Source organism: Dipodomys spectabilis, unplaced genomic scaffold (assembly GCF_019054845.1).
Source record: "Dipodomys spectabilis isolate Male_0828 unplaced genomic scaffold, ASM1905484v1 ptg000017l, whole genome shotgun sequence".
NCBI classification, from domain to species: Eukaryota; Metazoa; Chordata; class Mammalia; order Rodentia; family Heteromyidae; genus Dipodomys; species Dipodomys spectabilis.
Window position 1 is genome coordinate 6600883 of NW_024870694.1, and position 14804 is coordinate 6615686.

Sequence of the window (14804 nt, forward strand, 5' to 3'; positions counted from 1 at the left end):
AATGGTGGTTGATTTCTGTCTCACAGCATTGGAGGTTCCATCCCATCAGTCCATCAGTTGGACTTATTGTTTTGGGCCTGTGGGTAGGCAGCACATTTGCTAAGGGCAGGAAGGGAAGGAGAGAGGGAAGGTGGGAAAAGGAGGGGGGAGGGAGAGAGGGAGGGAGAGAGGAGAAAGAGATGGGGATGGGATCGCCAAATACTCTCTGAGCCCTCTCCTCCAGTGACACAAAACTTCTCACTAGGTTTAACCTCTTTTCGGTTGCTGACTGTAACACATGGACCTTTGGAGGGCATTCTCTATCCAAATGTTCTTAACTATGAGTTTCTTGCTTTTCATTATTTTATTTTGTGGAATTCAATTTCTCTCATTAGATCAGTTATTTTTGTACCAACTCCCCAACCAACTCTTCACCCTCTCCAAGATCCTCTGGGAGAGTTCTCTTAATACTAGAACTTTCACAACATCAGAAACCCATCAGCCAAATTCATCATCTTCCCTTCTAAATAGACCCACATTTAGAGTGCTCTGTGCTTTTCTAGTTTCCTTGGTGGGAGTGTTGGGGTACCTGTTTCACCTTTTCTCAGTCCCAGTCCTGGAGTCACCAACTCTTGTTAAATTTTCTTCTAAGGTGTTTCCACTCCCCCCCCCCCCCATGGTACTTTCTGTAGCAGGTTTATTATATCCAGCTAGATCTCATTTGTGTGGTTGAAGTACTCTACCTACTCACTGAAGAAGGTCTGGGGGTAAAATCAGGGGCAAGAGGCAGTCATTGTCCTTTGGTAATTGAGTGTGGTCTTATCTTGCTCACAGATTCTAGAAATCCTTCCTTAATAGTCTCTGTTGTATCCTTCTCAACATTTTGCTTTTGTCAGATGAGGAGTCTAATGCTTTCCAAGGCCACACTTCATGCCCATCCATGAGACCTGTGGTGTGGAATTGAGGGACTCCTTATTTGGGGAGGCTGGGGCTGGACAGTAATTATCAGCCAAAGATTACATTAATCTTAAAAGTTTTTCAAACATTATTTTTGTGTTGATGTCTATTAAATTATATACAGCAAGAGTTCCATCATGGTATTGCCATACATGCATAGAATATATTTCATCATATTTGCCTTTTCTGTTATTGTTTCTTTTACCTCTCTTCCCCTCCTTTCAGTTTACTTTTGTAAGCTTGTTTGTGTGTGCATGTGTATGTGTGTGCACACATGTGTGTGCATTGGTTTGCTGTCTCCCTAGACACTACAAAAGTGAGAAAATACAAGATATTTATGTCTTTGTGAGACAAGCAAGATTTTTTTCACTTAATGCAATGACCTCCAGTTGCATCTATTTTTCAATCATCAATATAAGTTCTGTATTATTAATGACTGAGTAAAATTGGTATCTACCCTATTTTCTCCATTCATTCATCCATCAATGGGTACCTGAGCTATTTCATAACTTGTATATTATGAATATTTCTTCAATGAAGATAGGTACAGAGGTATTTCTATAAAGTTAGTTAACTTTTATTGTTTTGAGTTTATACCCAGAAATGTTATAGCTGGATCATATGGGAATTCTATTGTTAATTTTTAATGAATTTCCATGGTGATTCTCATAGTGGCTGAACAAATTTACATTCCTACCAGCAATGAATGAGTTCTTTCTCCCCCAGGATCTTCACCAATATTTGTTGTTCTTTGTATTGTGAAGAGTGGCCATTCTGACTGGGGTGAGGCTGAATCGCCATGTATCTTTGATTTCTGTTTCCCTGATGACTAAGGTAGTTGAAATTTTTTCATGTTTACTTGCCACTTGTATTTTTTCATTTGAAAGGGTCCAACTATTGATTGGAATAACTTCTTTTGATTTTCCATTTTTTAACTCTTTATCTATTCTGGATATTAATTTCCTGTCAGATAAGTAGCTGGCAAATATTTTTTCCCATTCTGTAGGCTGGTGTCTTCATTCTGTTTATTGTTTCTTTTGCTGTATAGAAGTTTCTTAATTTGATACAATTTCCTTTAACACTTGTGCTCTTATTGGCTGTGATATTAGAAAAAAAGACCTTGCTTATGTCCATATATGGAAATGTTTCCTCAACTTTTCTTTTTAGTAGTTTCAAAATCTCAAGTATCACATGATAGCTCTAGAGTCTTTGATTCATTTTGAACTGACCTTTGCACATGGCCCTAGGCAAGGATCTTCTTAGTCAAACCTTTACTCTTTGTGCTTTCATTATTGTTTAAATAGTTTGTTTATATGTCTGGATTGTGATCCTCTTGATCTTCAGCTACAGTGCAGTTGGAATTACATGAACCACAAGTCCTGGCCAAGGATTTATATTCTTCAAGGATGTGGCCTGGTCAGAGTGTCTTAGTCAAACCCAGGGAAATGTTGTGATTGAGAGTATCATCAGAATATAGTATTCTCAGGTGGGGAATGTGGTTTAGTGGTAGAGTGCTCGCTTAGCATGCATGAAGCCCTGGGTTTGAGTCCTCAGTACTACATAAATAGAAAAAGCAGGAAATGTTGCTGTGGCTCAAGTGGTAGAGTGATAGCCTTTAACAAAAGAAGCTCAGGGACAGTGCTCAGGCTCTGAGTTTGAGCCTAGGACTGGCATATATATATATATATATATATATATATATATATATATACATATATACATATATATATGTATATATATACATACATACATAGACATGTATATATATATACATATATATATGTATATATATACATACATACATAGACATGTATATATATGCACACATATATTTATACACACATGTAGAGAGATATATAGATATAGTGTTCTAGTTAGTGAGCAGAAAGTATCCAGAAATTAACCTGAAAATTGGGACTATAATAAATAGAATCATATTTTCCCACAAGATATGTTGATATGCAGGCAGACACAGGAACAGCCTGGTGATAAAGGTGGCAATAGTGATGCACCTCTAGGAGGAAAATGAATGCCAAGAAGTGAGGGAAACTACCAGAAGCTACCAGAAGACGCATGGAGCTTTCTCCATCAGAGCCTCCAATATGGACCAGACTGCTATCAATTTGATTGCAGATTTGTAACTTCCAAGACCTGTGAAAAAATAGACTTCTGTTGTTTTAAACAGTGAAATTCGTTCTTTGTTACCATACTCTTAGGAATACTAAAAATAAAGGAAGTTAAATAAAGGAAGCTAAAGCTGGAGAAAACTCATGACAACAAAAACTGACTGTAGCTACATACTGGCTACCAAGGAAGTGAAAGTTCCATTGTTCATTGTTTTTAGGAATTCAGTTCTAGATAGGCCTAGTTAGAGACTAGGTTAAGAGTTGCCAAATCCAGCCCACTTTTTGTTGTTGGATGCTTGCAAGATTAGAATTTTTTTAATTTAAAATCAAAGAATGATATTTTATGATATGTAAAACATAAACAAAATCCAACTTTGTGTGTCTTGTAGCAGAATTTAAGTGAAACACATCCGCACTCTCTTGTGTATGGACATTCCATAGCTACGCAGTGAGTGCATACAAACCCAAAGTTAAAATCTTACTCTCTCACATCCAAAAAAGAGAATAAAGTTGCCCTTCTTGAATTCACTTTCAAACATTTGTAAATTGTTCATTCATTCTGTTCTTTTGAGATGCAAATAAATCTTTTGTAAGCATTTTCACAAGGTCTTATAAGTTGTATATAACACAAGTGTCTTCTTAAAGACTTTGGGCCCATCATTCTGAAATCCAATCATGGAGGAAATTGTCTTTCCTATTTCTTTCTTTCCTAGGAGGGCAGGAATCTGATGTTGGTTGGCATCAGGCTTCAAGTCATAGCTACTTGTAGATACAAAATAAATTGTATTATTCATTTGGATAAAGGCCAATATAATGTACATGTATATCTACAGAGATATACATGTATATGTATATACACACATCTCAACTACTGAGAAATTTAGAATACAATGTGGTGGTGTTAATTTCTCTTATTTTATGACTAAGTACCATTAATATTTGGAATGTGTGTTACCAGCTTTTGCTGATGGACAATATAAAAAAGAGGAGTGTTCTGCTTTTGGAATCTCTTTAGGAGATTGCTCTGATCAGCACCATTTTGTATTAGTAGTTATTTAATGATGAGACAATTTTCTTTTTCTTTTATCTTTTGGCAAGGTTTCTGATGAGTGGTGATTATATTTTTAGTTTTATCTTTCTAGCAGCTGTTTTTGGTCTGTGGTGGCAGAATAGAGCCTTTGCAACAGAGATTACTATACAAAGGATGGGCTGCTCACTGCTTGAAAGACAATAATTGGGAGTTGAGAGATGGTAAGAAAGAATAAGCTTCATTCAAGTGCTGGCACTTTGCAAGATGGAGAGGACTTCAAAGCTCCCCTTCATCTTCAAAGTTCCAACCTGTGGGACTCACCAAGTGCAAAATGTTTTTATAAGAAGGTGAAAGAGATGCCCTGCAGAGAGGTTATGTACTGAGCAGGGTCTTTGTCATCCAGAATTTCCTTCTGAGATCTAGGAAAAAGTTATGCTAAGTAAAGTAAGTCAGCCCCAGAGAGACAAAGATTGCAATGTTCTCTCATATGTGGAAGCTATAAATATATAAGTACTTTGAATGGTATGCAAAGTACTTGGTATGAAATATGGCAGATCCCTCTGGACATTGGTAGCTCATGCCTGTAATCCTAGCTATTCAGGAGGCTGAGATCTGAGGACTGTGGTTTGAAGCCAGCCTGGGCAGCAACGTCTGTGAGATTCTATCTCCAATTAACCACCAGAAAACTGGAAATGGCACCGTGGCTCAAAGTGGTAGAGGGCTAGCCTTGAGCAAAACAGCTCAGGGACAGTGCTCAGGGCATGAGTTCAAGCCTCTCAACTGACAATAAAAAATACCCAGCAGATTCAGGGGAACCAGTGTAATTCCCTAGAAAGATTAAATCAAAGTTCAACAAAACAAATACCAGGAAACTGGTATTTCAAAGGGGTGAGTTAGGGGAGGGGAGGGGCTAAAGGAATGAAAAGAAGCAGGTGTGTGTGTGTGTGTGTGTGTGTGTGTGTGTGTGAGAAACAGTAAAAAAAATTATGTATATCCTATAAAATTAAGAAAAGCGAGGATGGGGAGGGATGGGTGAAAAGGTTGGAAGGAGTGACATAGATCAAGACACATTGTATTCATAAACTGCTTTGTTGAGTGGCAACTCCTTTGTACAACTACTTAAAGATAATGAAAACATCTTCTAAAAAATAATTTTCTTGGGAGGCAAGATAGATCAGGAAAAATGAGGAAAAATGGGGAACAGCAGCAGGGATGTCAGAGGGGAACTATATTAATAACTAGTTGTTTAAAAGCACATAAGCAGAAGGGAAGGGATAGTGGGAGAACACGGGAGGGGGTAACAATGCTGGACAAGAACTGTACTCATTGCCTTACTCATGTAACTGTAACTCCTCTGTACAGCATCTTTACAATAAAATAACTTTTTTTTAAAGCACATAAGGGGCTGGGAAGGTGGCTCACTGGTAGAGTGCTTGCCTTGCATGCATGAGACCTGGGTTCAATTCCTCAGCACCACATAAGCAGAAAAAGCCAGAAGTGGTGCTGTGGCTCAAGTGGTAGAGCGCTAGCCTTGAGCTGAAGAGCTGAGGGACAGCGCCAAGGCCCAGAGTTCAGGCCCCATGACCAGACCCCCACCCCCCCAAAAAATTCACATGTGTTATGTTAGTAGGTACAAAAGAACCATTTACAACCCCCAAAAAACACATAAGCACTATACTTTTTGCTTTGATCCTTACATTCACTCACAAGCTACAGTGTTAGTTAAAAAACATTTTTTAAGGAAAAAGAAAAAAAAAAACTCTCTTCCTCTAGCCTTGCCTGCTTGCCCAAATTAACTCACGTGCTCTAGAAACTGAGCAAAAATATATTAAAGGCAATTACCCTGAAAAAGCAAACACAGAAAAATAACTTTTCCTGACACAAAACATGTACAAAAATAACATTTCAAAAATGGACACCAATCTTGAAGGGAGCATGTGGCAGAATCCACCCTTAAATTGAAGGGGCGCCCACACATCAATACCCCTCACTTTAGTGAGCAGGCCAGCCTTGACTTCTCTGGGTCCAATTAGTTACACAATGCAACAGCAAAAATGCCCAACTGTACCAGGTGTCAGATTAAGAAAAGGAACACATCATAAGGTGAATTTGGGCTGAATATTAACCTACTTTTTCACCATATGAAGCACCTGTTATCAGATGCACCAGCACTTATGTCTTGATCCTGTACTACCTATCATTGTTTTGCTTTGCTTTATTTATACAGCTGCTTGGTCTCTACTTTGATGTGCCCTCAATTTTTTTTTTTTTTTTTTTTTGTGATAACATTACCAGGGCCCAGGCAAAGGCTTTCTCCCTTTTGGAGACTTCCTCTCTGCATCATCCTGACCGATATGATAACCCTCCCTCCCTCCCTCCCTCCCTCCCACCCTCCCTCCCTCCCTCCCTCCCTCCCTTCCTTCCTTCCTTCCTTCCTTCCTTCCTTCCTTCCTTCCTTCCTTCCTTCCTTCCTTCTTTTCATGATCTTGGGGATTAAACCCAGGGCTTTGTGCATGCTAGCCAAATACTCTACCACTGAGTTCCAGCCCAAACACTCCTTATTTCTTCTCGCAAACATTGCAATGGACTTCAACCTAAGAAGACTCAAGAGTGCAAGAGCACTACTTCCTGTGGCTTTTTTCTTTAAGATAGACATAGCCAGGCACCAATGGCTCATGCCTATAATCCTAGCTACTCAGACAGCTGAGATCTGAGGATCACAGTTTAAAGTGAGCCCAGGAAGGAAAGTCCTTGAGACTTTTATCTTTAATAAACTACCAGAAAGCCAGAAGTGGAGCTTACAGCTTAAAGCTCAGGGACAACACCCAGGCCCTGGGTTCAAACTCCAGGATACCTCCCACTCTGCCCTGCCACATACATACAAAGAGAGAGAGACAGACGTATTACTTTTCTGCAAGTCAAACCTTAAAGAAATTCCCATGTGGGGCTGGGAAGGTGGCTCAGTGGTAGAGTGCTTGCCTTGTATGCATGAAGCCCTGGGTTCGATTCCTCAGTACCACATAAGCAAAAAGAAAAAAGCCAGAAGTGGCGCTGTGACTCAAGTGGTAGAGCACTAGCCTTGAGCTGAAGAGCTGAGGGACAGCGCCCAGGCCCAGAGTTCAGGCCCCACGACCGGACCCCCCTACCCCCCCACCCCCCACAAAAAAAAGAGAAATTCACATGTGTTATGTTAGTAGGTACAAAAAGAACCATTTACAAAGGTCACTAATTGTGAATTCTGCTTTCAAATTTAGAATTTGGGCAAATGAGAGATGACTTAATCCTTGTAAAACAATTATGGAGGGAATGAAAGATTGTAGAAGGACAAAGGGAAATGAAAAATAAGTAACTATGCTCAAGACAACTCCCAAATGAGTGATCACCATTACAAGATTGCATGTTTATCAGAGATTAAAGGTTGCTGACCCTGAGCCAGGGGAAGAGCTATCTAAGCAAGCAACCTAAAGAAAGCTGAACAATTCATTTTATTAAGACAGTGGATTTTGACATTATGTGGGTTGCCTGTAGAGAACTGGTAAGGAATACAGAAATGTGAATGATAGGAGGAGGTGTTTCTTAAGAGTGTGGATTGCAGACCCAAGTGTTGTTTAGATGAGTTGGTGGTTGGTGCCAATGAGAGAATAGTCCCTGTAGAGAATGTAGTGACTTGAGCCTCAGAGAGGAGATTCTGGCACCAGTGATTACCAACATGTATGGAAATGAGCAGAGACTTCACACACATCAGTTAGCAAAGTGGTGGAGGCATTATATGAAAAGTCATGCTTTAAAAATACATGCATCTAATTCAAAGTTTTCTGAGGAAGGTTTCAGGGTAAGGTTCAAATGAATGACCACAAACTTCTAATTACTAACCTATGCAGAAGGGAGAGTCTCTCCCTAATAAGAGTGATTGGGACTCGAACCCAGGACTTTCTGCATATAAAGCAGATGTGATAACCTTTATACTATGGAAATACTCTGGGTATTGCATATAAGTTTATCAGAATTAGGGAAGGAAAGGGGAACAAAAAATGGTGAGACAAAAGACAAAGGGGGAACCAATGCAATAGTGATAGCCACAAGATGATATGTTGGGAATGATCTGTACATTTTGGGGGGGGGGAGGAAAGTATGAGAAAAATGAGGGAGGGGGTAACAATTTGGACAAGAAATGTACTCACTACCTTACTTATGTAACTGTAACCCCTATGTACATCAGCTTGACAAAATTAAAATTTGAATAAAAAATAATGGAAAGTACAGTATTTTCTGTACTATGGCTATTTGGCAAAAAAGAGAAAAGAATGAATGGGAAAATAGTTTGAGAAAGAAATGGATGGTACATTCCTGCAAATACTTATGCTGAGAATTGATATGGACTTCATTTCCACACTGAGATGTGATTAGTATACAGTTGTTATATATGCTAGTGATGATTATTTCTGGCAGGGGAACAGGGTGGAAGTAGGCCCCTAATTGCAGACATCATCACGGGATTTCTTTGGGGAAATGTAGCCTCGGAAGACAGATGTACTTGGAGAAAGCTCAGGACTTTCCTACAGTGCACCAGATTAAGACAAGTGATGTTCTACTTGGATATTAAGAGAAGAATAATTCAAATAGGGCAGAGAAATCGGGGACTTGGAATCATGACTAGCACACACATGGTAATCTCTGAATAAACCTTAGGGGTTAGAATTAGATCCTGTCTCCTGGAATCTATCTGGAAACACGGATCACTCATCTGAGGCAGATCTCCTGCCACAAAAGAAACACATTTTTTTTTGAGCTCAGGAAGGGAACAGTTTGGTATGTGTATGCATTCTTAAACTATGTGTATGCATTCTTAAATTCTCCTGCACAAGGTTATAGGAGCTGATTTTCTTCTCCTTGTATGTGATCTTTTAAACTAATTTAGTAACTTGTTCTAAGAAGTGGTGGCATTATTAATTCCTGAGGGCCAAATTTCCCTTCCTACCTCCACACCATAGGAACTAGTGGCCATGAGAGAAGCCCACGTACACTGAAGTTGCCGCTGAAAAAAGTCATGTGGTAGCCCATATGTTACATTTAGAGTTGCTCAGATATATGGTACCAATCATATGTGAGTAAGTGGTCTCTGAGATGTCTTTTGCCTCAGCCATAATCTAACTACTGAGAGCCCTTCAGGGAGATCCACCTCACTGAGCCCAGTCAACTAGCTAGGATCCTAAGGGCTAACAGTAGTAATTTTATTTTTTAGTGATTTTTAGTGATTTTATTTGCTTCATTGCGGCGAACGCCTTCTCGGCCAGCGAGGAAGAACGACCACCACACCAGGAGTCTTCTCAGATCACACTTTATTGGAGAGCCTTTTAGTTGAAGGGAGAGCTTGAGCGCAAGAGAGTGAGCAAGGAAATACAGCCGCTTATATAGGGTTTGGAACACGGGTCGCTTCAGGATTGGCTGTCCGCCTTCCACCGTCACCAGGTGCCACGGGATTGGCTCAGGATTCATAATGATGGCGCATGCGCACAGCTGGGGACTCACAGCCCCACCAAGCACTTGCCTAATATGGAGTTGTTTACTTCTAGGCTGAAAGGAAGTGGGCGCCATCTTGTAATGGCGTTTGTCCCGGCTCCCTGCACTTCATACCTCCAAATTTAAAGAAAAAATGTCAAGCAGCCAAAGATAACTGGAACAATGGACTCAGCTCCCACTATTATAGGTGAATGGGAGTTCCAAATACTCCTCCATTCCTTGGGTGCAGTTTAGGATACTGCCAGATGCAGAAAGAGACACACAATGAATAAGAAGATCACAAGAAATGATTCATTAACCTCACTTCCAGATGTACAGTGCACAGTTTGCACAAGAACAGAGTGGGTTGAAGTGACTGGGGCTTTGAGTTTATTATTCAATAGAGTGGGGTCACAAGGTGGTGCAAATCCAGAGTCCTTTCCTTTTGACCCTCTTCAAGCGGCTGGATGACTGCATAGGGGCTGTCTAGGAATTGAAAGGCATTTGCTTGCAATTTTGAAAAGTTAAGTGCAAGTGCCTGCACATTGGATCTTTTTTTTTGCCTTTTGCCTTTTAGTCCCATAAGTGAAAAGACATAGCAGTCATTATATCTCTCAGGGCATATGTGTGGTCCTAATATGGGGAATATGCTACATAAGAAGGATGTAGGGCCATTTTCTTAACTGTTGGTCTGGAGTGTGGGCCTTTGGGGTTTTGTTAATCTGTCTCTGAGAAGGGGAATGGAATCTTATAGCCCAGAGAATGTCCTCATTCTTGCTCATATCTACCTAGATGACCATATACTGGACTATTACCTAATCAGGGGCTCTGGATCCTTAGTCCATTCAGGTTTATGAACAGCAAGATTGATCCGGCTGTTTTCTGCTAAGGGTAGACTCAAGGTCCACAGTGTTGCTCTCTGTTGAGATTTGGGGAAGCTGATTGGATTAGGTGGTGATGGCTGCTGAGAATATGACATTTATACTTCTGGGCCAGCAGAATTATAGCTTTGTCACAAAATGAAGCACTTATCTTACCCAAGGGTGAAAATGTGTTGGTAGGAAATTTAGCATGAGGATATTAGTTAGACTGGAGTTGAGAAATTTGACAGAAATGTTAAAGTTAGAGCCTAGAATATCAAAAGTAGCAAGGTTAGGAGCAGGGATCAGTATGATCTAATGATTGTTCTCTCAGGATTGGTCAGATGGGACTTGTCAAGATGAATATGCCTTTCATGCATGGGATAAGTAGAAATGATTTTTCACAAGATATTTACCCATCAGTCCTGTATTCCCATTCTCAGAATCTATAGTGAGTGTGGAAAACAATAGCTCATAGCAAAGAAGACAGAAAAAAATTGAGGCAGAAATACAGAGATTTTAATCCTGTTTTTATTCAAATTTGGGGCTCATATGGGTAACTAGTGCTTTTTAGCAAAAGCAATTTTTAAGTACATACTACATTTCCCTCTGCTTGTTGTGTTTGGACATTTCTCATTCTTGAAGTCATTAGGGTGCTAGATAATCAGATTGTATAGGCTTCCTGATTAGGTAATAAGCTAGTATACAAGGAAAATGACAAGCTACCAAACCAGCTGCTTAAGTATAACAGTAAAGGAAACTTTATAGAGAAAAATTCCAGAAGGAACCAAAGTCAGAAGACATACAATTCCATAAATTGTGTAGGAGAATCCTCTTTCCTTTCAAATAACTCCATAAATATAAAAAAAATACTAAAAGTATAATTAAAATTAGTGGAAATCTCCAATGTCAGTAATTACACATAAGAACCCATTTTCTATAACTTCTCAGATTTAATTTTGGAAGGGCTGGTACAAGTGATTTCATTAATATGAAGTTGTCTGAATAACTTGCGACGTTCTCCCTCGTCTCAAGAAATTTTCTCTAAACATATGACTTCACTAGTGGGTTGATTTTGATTGCCCTTTATCACCAACACCCTGATTAGTGTGATCTGATCCCATGTTTGGGGTGGGAATGATAAACAGAATTAGTGACCATAAGAACTTTTGATGAAGTGTTTTTCTTTTTCTTTTTCTTTTTTTTTTTTGGCTAAATTTAAACAACTGAAGGTTTATGGAGCGTTTGCTAGGATAAGCTTGCTTGGTGCCCATTCTTAGGTTAGGGGAGTCCTAGCATCTTAAAAATGCTGCTCAAATTGCTTTGTTAAAAGTTGTGCTTAACATACAAAGCAAAACCCAACAAGAGCAAAGATTCAAGGAAAATCTAATTTCTTTGAAAAATAGGTGCTTTCTAAAGTGATTTTTATAATAGTCATGTTATAATTTTGAAAAATAGTTATTCTACTATATGTAACATTTTAAGATAATAACTATAAGTGACACATGCATGTTTAGTTGTTTGCAGATGTATGCTTGTACTCTTTTTTTTTTTTTTTTTGGGTCCGGTCGTGGGCTTGAACTCTGGGTCTGGGTGCTGTCCCTCAGCTCTTCAGCTCAAGGCTAGCGCTCTACCACTTGAGCCACAGCACCACTTCCGGCTTTTTTTCTTTTTGCTTATGTGGTGCTGAGGAATCGAACCCAGGGCCTCATGCATACAAGGCAAGCACTCTACCACTGAGCCACCTTCCCAGCCCTATGCTTGTACTCTTTAGATGACCTATGCCTGATTCTTTTACTTATTAGAATGCTTGGAGTAACACAGTGTTTATATCTATATCTATCTATCTATCTATATATACACACATATATACATACATACTTACATACATATATGTGAAGATAGATATAAAGATAGAATGAATTTGAAACACAGGAACACAAAACTTAAAAAAGCTAGTACCACTGGCAATTTTAATGGGGAAGACAGCAATTTGGCAAAGTCTTCTCCTAAGCTTTGTCTTTTCGAGGGCTTAAATACTCAAGGAACATAAATACATGGAACATATAAAAGGAGCCAGCAAAAAGTAAGCATCGATGCTGCACAGAAGTTGTTTATCTATTAATTTAGCTCGTACTATTAAAATGTTTAAATCTTTGGCTGTATAGGATACTAGGTGTTCTGTCAAAAATGAAAGGTTTGTGCATTATATAAGTTTGGGGGATGTTGGTAGGGGCCAAAAATAGATTTATTTCTTAATGTCAAAGTACCTCATATGTATGGTGATATCCAGAAATGGCCAATTGAACTTTCAGTATACATGAAGGATTTTTCCCCTTATAAACAGATGATGTAAAGAAAAAAAAAGAACCTCTTTGCCTAGTTCTGGAGCTACAAATACTATGGGATTTCTGATTTTTGCTCTGGTTTATGTGAAACAGAGACCATGTCCTGAAAAAGTTACCCATTTGGCTGACTGAGGACTATGACCTGCTCCTCTGCATTTAGGGGAGCCTCCTGGATTTATATAAGATCACAAGCACCACCTACAGGTACCAAATAGAAGTGAAGAGAATTTTTAAATATATGTTCTACATACATAATTGTTCAATATGTTCTATAGCTTTTTCAGTATATTCTATAGCCATATAAGGGTGAATACAAAACAAAAATTAAAAGATTTTTTCTCTCAGGTACAAAAAAGAGACAGAAGCCTCCCTTTTCTGCTTTCATTTTTCAAGTACTTATAAATTGTTCATTGATTCTCCATACCTTGGAGATGAATAAAAATATTTTAATAATATTTTAATAAATGCTTTCTAGATTTATATCCTTGGAGCGTTTTCTCACAGATATTGAATCTGTAAGTTTGAAAAACAATCACCAAGGAAGATGGCACCCCATTGCCCAATTTCCTTGGCAGGGCAAGACATTGACATTGGTTAACATCTGGGTCTAAGCCATACCTCCCTTATGGAGAAATAAGAGGAATTTTGCTTTTGAATAAAGGCAATTGATAATGTAGATGGTCACCTTGATTACAGAGTGAGCTTAGAACATTATACTGTGTGGTGCAGATGGTGATGCGAATCTTCTTACTTGAGGACTGACCATCCTGCATCTTTGGAACATGCACAACTAGTTGTTTGTGCCTGATAGTAGATGAAGGTGAGATTTCACCCTGACTTTGCATTCTCTTTAAGGGATTCCTATAACAAACATCTTTCTATTTTCATAGAAGCAATTTTCCTTTTCTTGTACCTTGGGGTAATATTTTTCTGGAAGAGTAGGAGAGTTGGAAAGTAATTATTCTTCTCCAAAACTGCTTATAGATGTTTTTTTTAATGGCAGAATGACTCAGTTGATTATCAACTTTTGATCTTTGACTTCAGATTGATCATAACTGGAAAGCCAAGAGTTGAGAGTTGATAAAATGTTTTTCGGTTTTCTAAAAAAGGAAATAAGGCACAAAGGAGCATATTCTCTCTCTCTCTCTCTCTCTCTCTCTCTCTCTCTCCCTCTCTCTCTCTCTCTCTCTCTCTCTCTCTCTGTCTCTCTCTCTCTGTCTCTCTCTCTCTCATATCTTTGATATGTTTCTGGGGATTACTGGCTCTGGGAGGATAATCACTAGGTTAGTTGAAGATTGACTCACTTTACAATGTTGTCTTTATTTGTTCTACAATGTTGTCTTTATTTGTCAGGATGGTTTAGATCAGATCATGAGGGCCACCTTCAGGCACAAAGGCAAAGGCAGGGAAAATTTTATATGTATATTTTATATGCATAATTGTTGATGTAGTCTATATCTATGTGTATATCTATAAAAGGAGGGATACAAATCAACAGTTAAAATGTGTTTTTCTCAGGTGCAAAAGATGAGGGGCCATAACCAGATGGCACACACCTATAATCCTAGCTACTCAGGAGGCTGTGAGCTGAGGATTGCAGTTCAAAGCCAGCCTAGGCAGGAAAGTCCATGAGACTCTTATCTCCAATAAGCCACCAGAAAACTGGAAGTGGTGCTGTGGCTCAAGTGGTAGAGTGCTTGCCTTGAGCTGAAGAGCTGAGGGACAGCGCCCAGGCCCAGAATTCAAGCCCTACAACCCACCAAAAGAGAGAGAGAGAGAGAGAGAGAGAGAGAGAGAGAGAGAGAGAGAGGGAGAGAGAGAGAGAGAGAGAGATATGGGGGGCCTTAAACGTGACAGTAAGCCCTCTACCACTGAGATACCACCTAAATCTTCCCCTTTTTCTGCTTCTCCTCAACACTGCAATGGACTTTAACCTCCTAGTATTGCCTCTTGTAGTATTGTGTGTGTGTTTTTAGACAAACACGTTACTTTTCTGCAGGTTAAA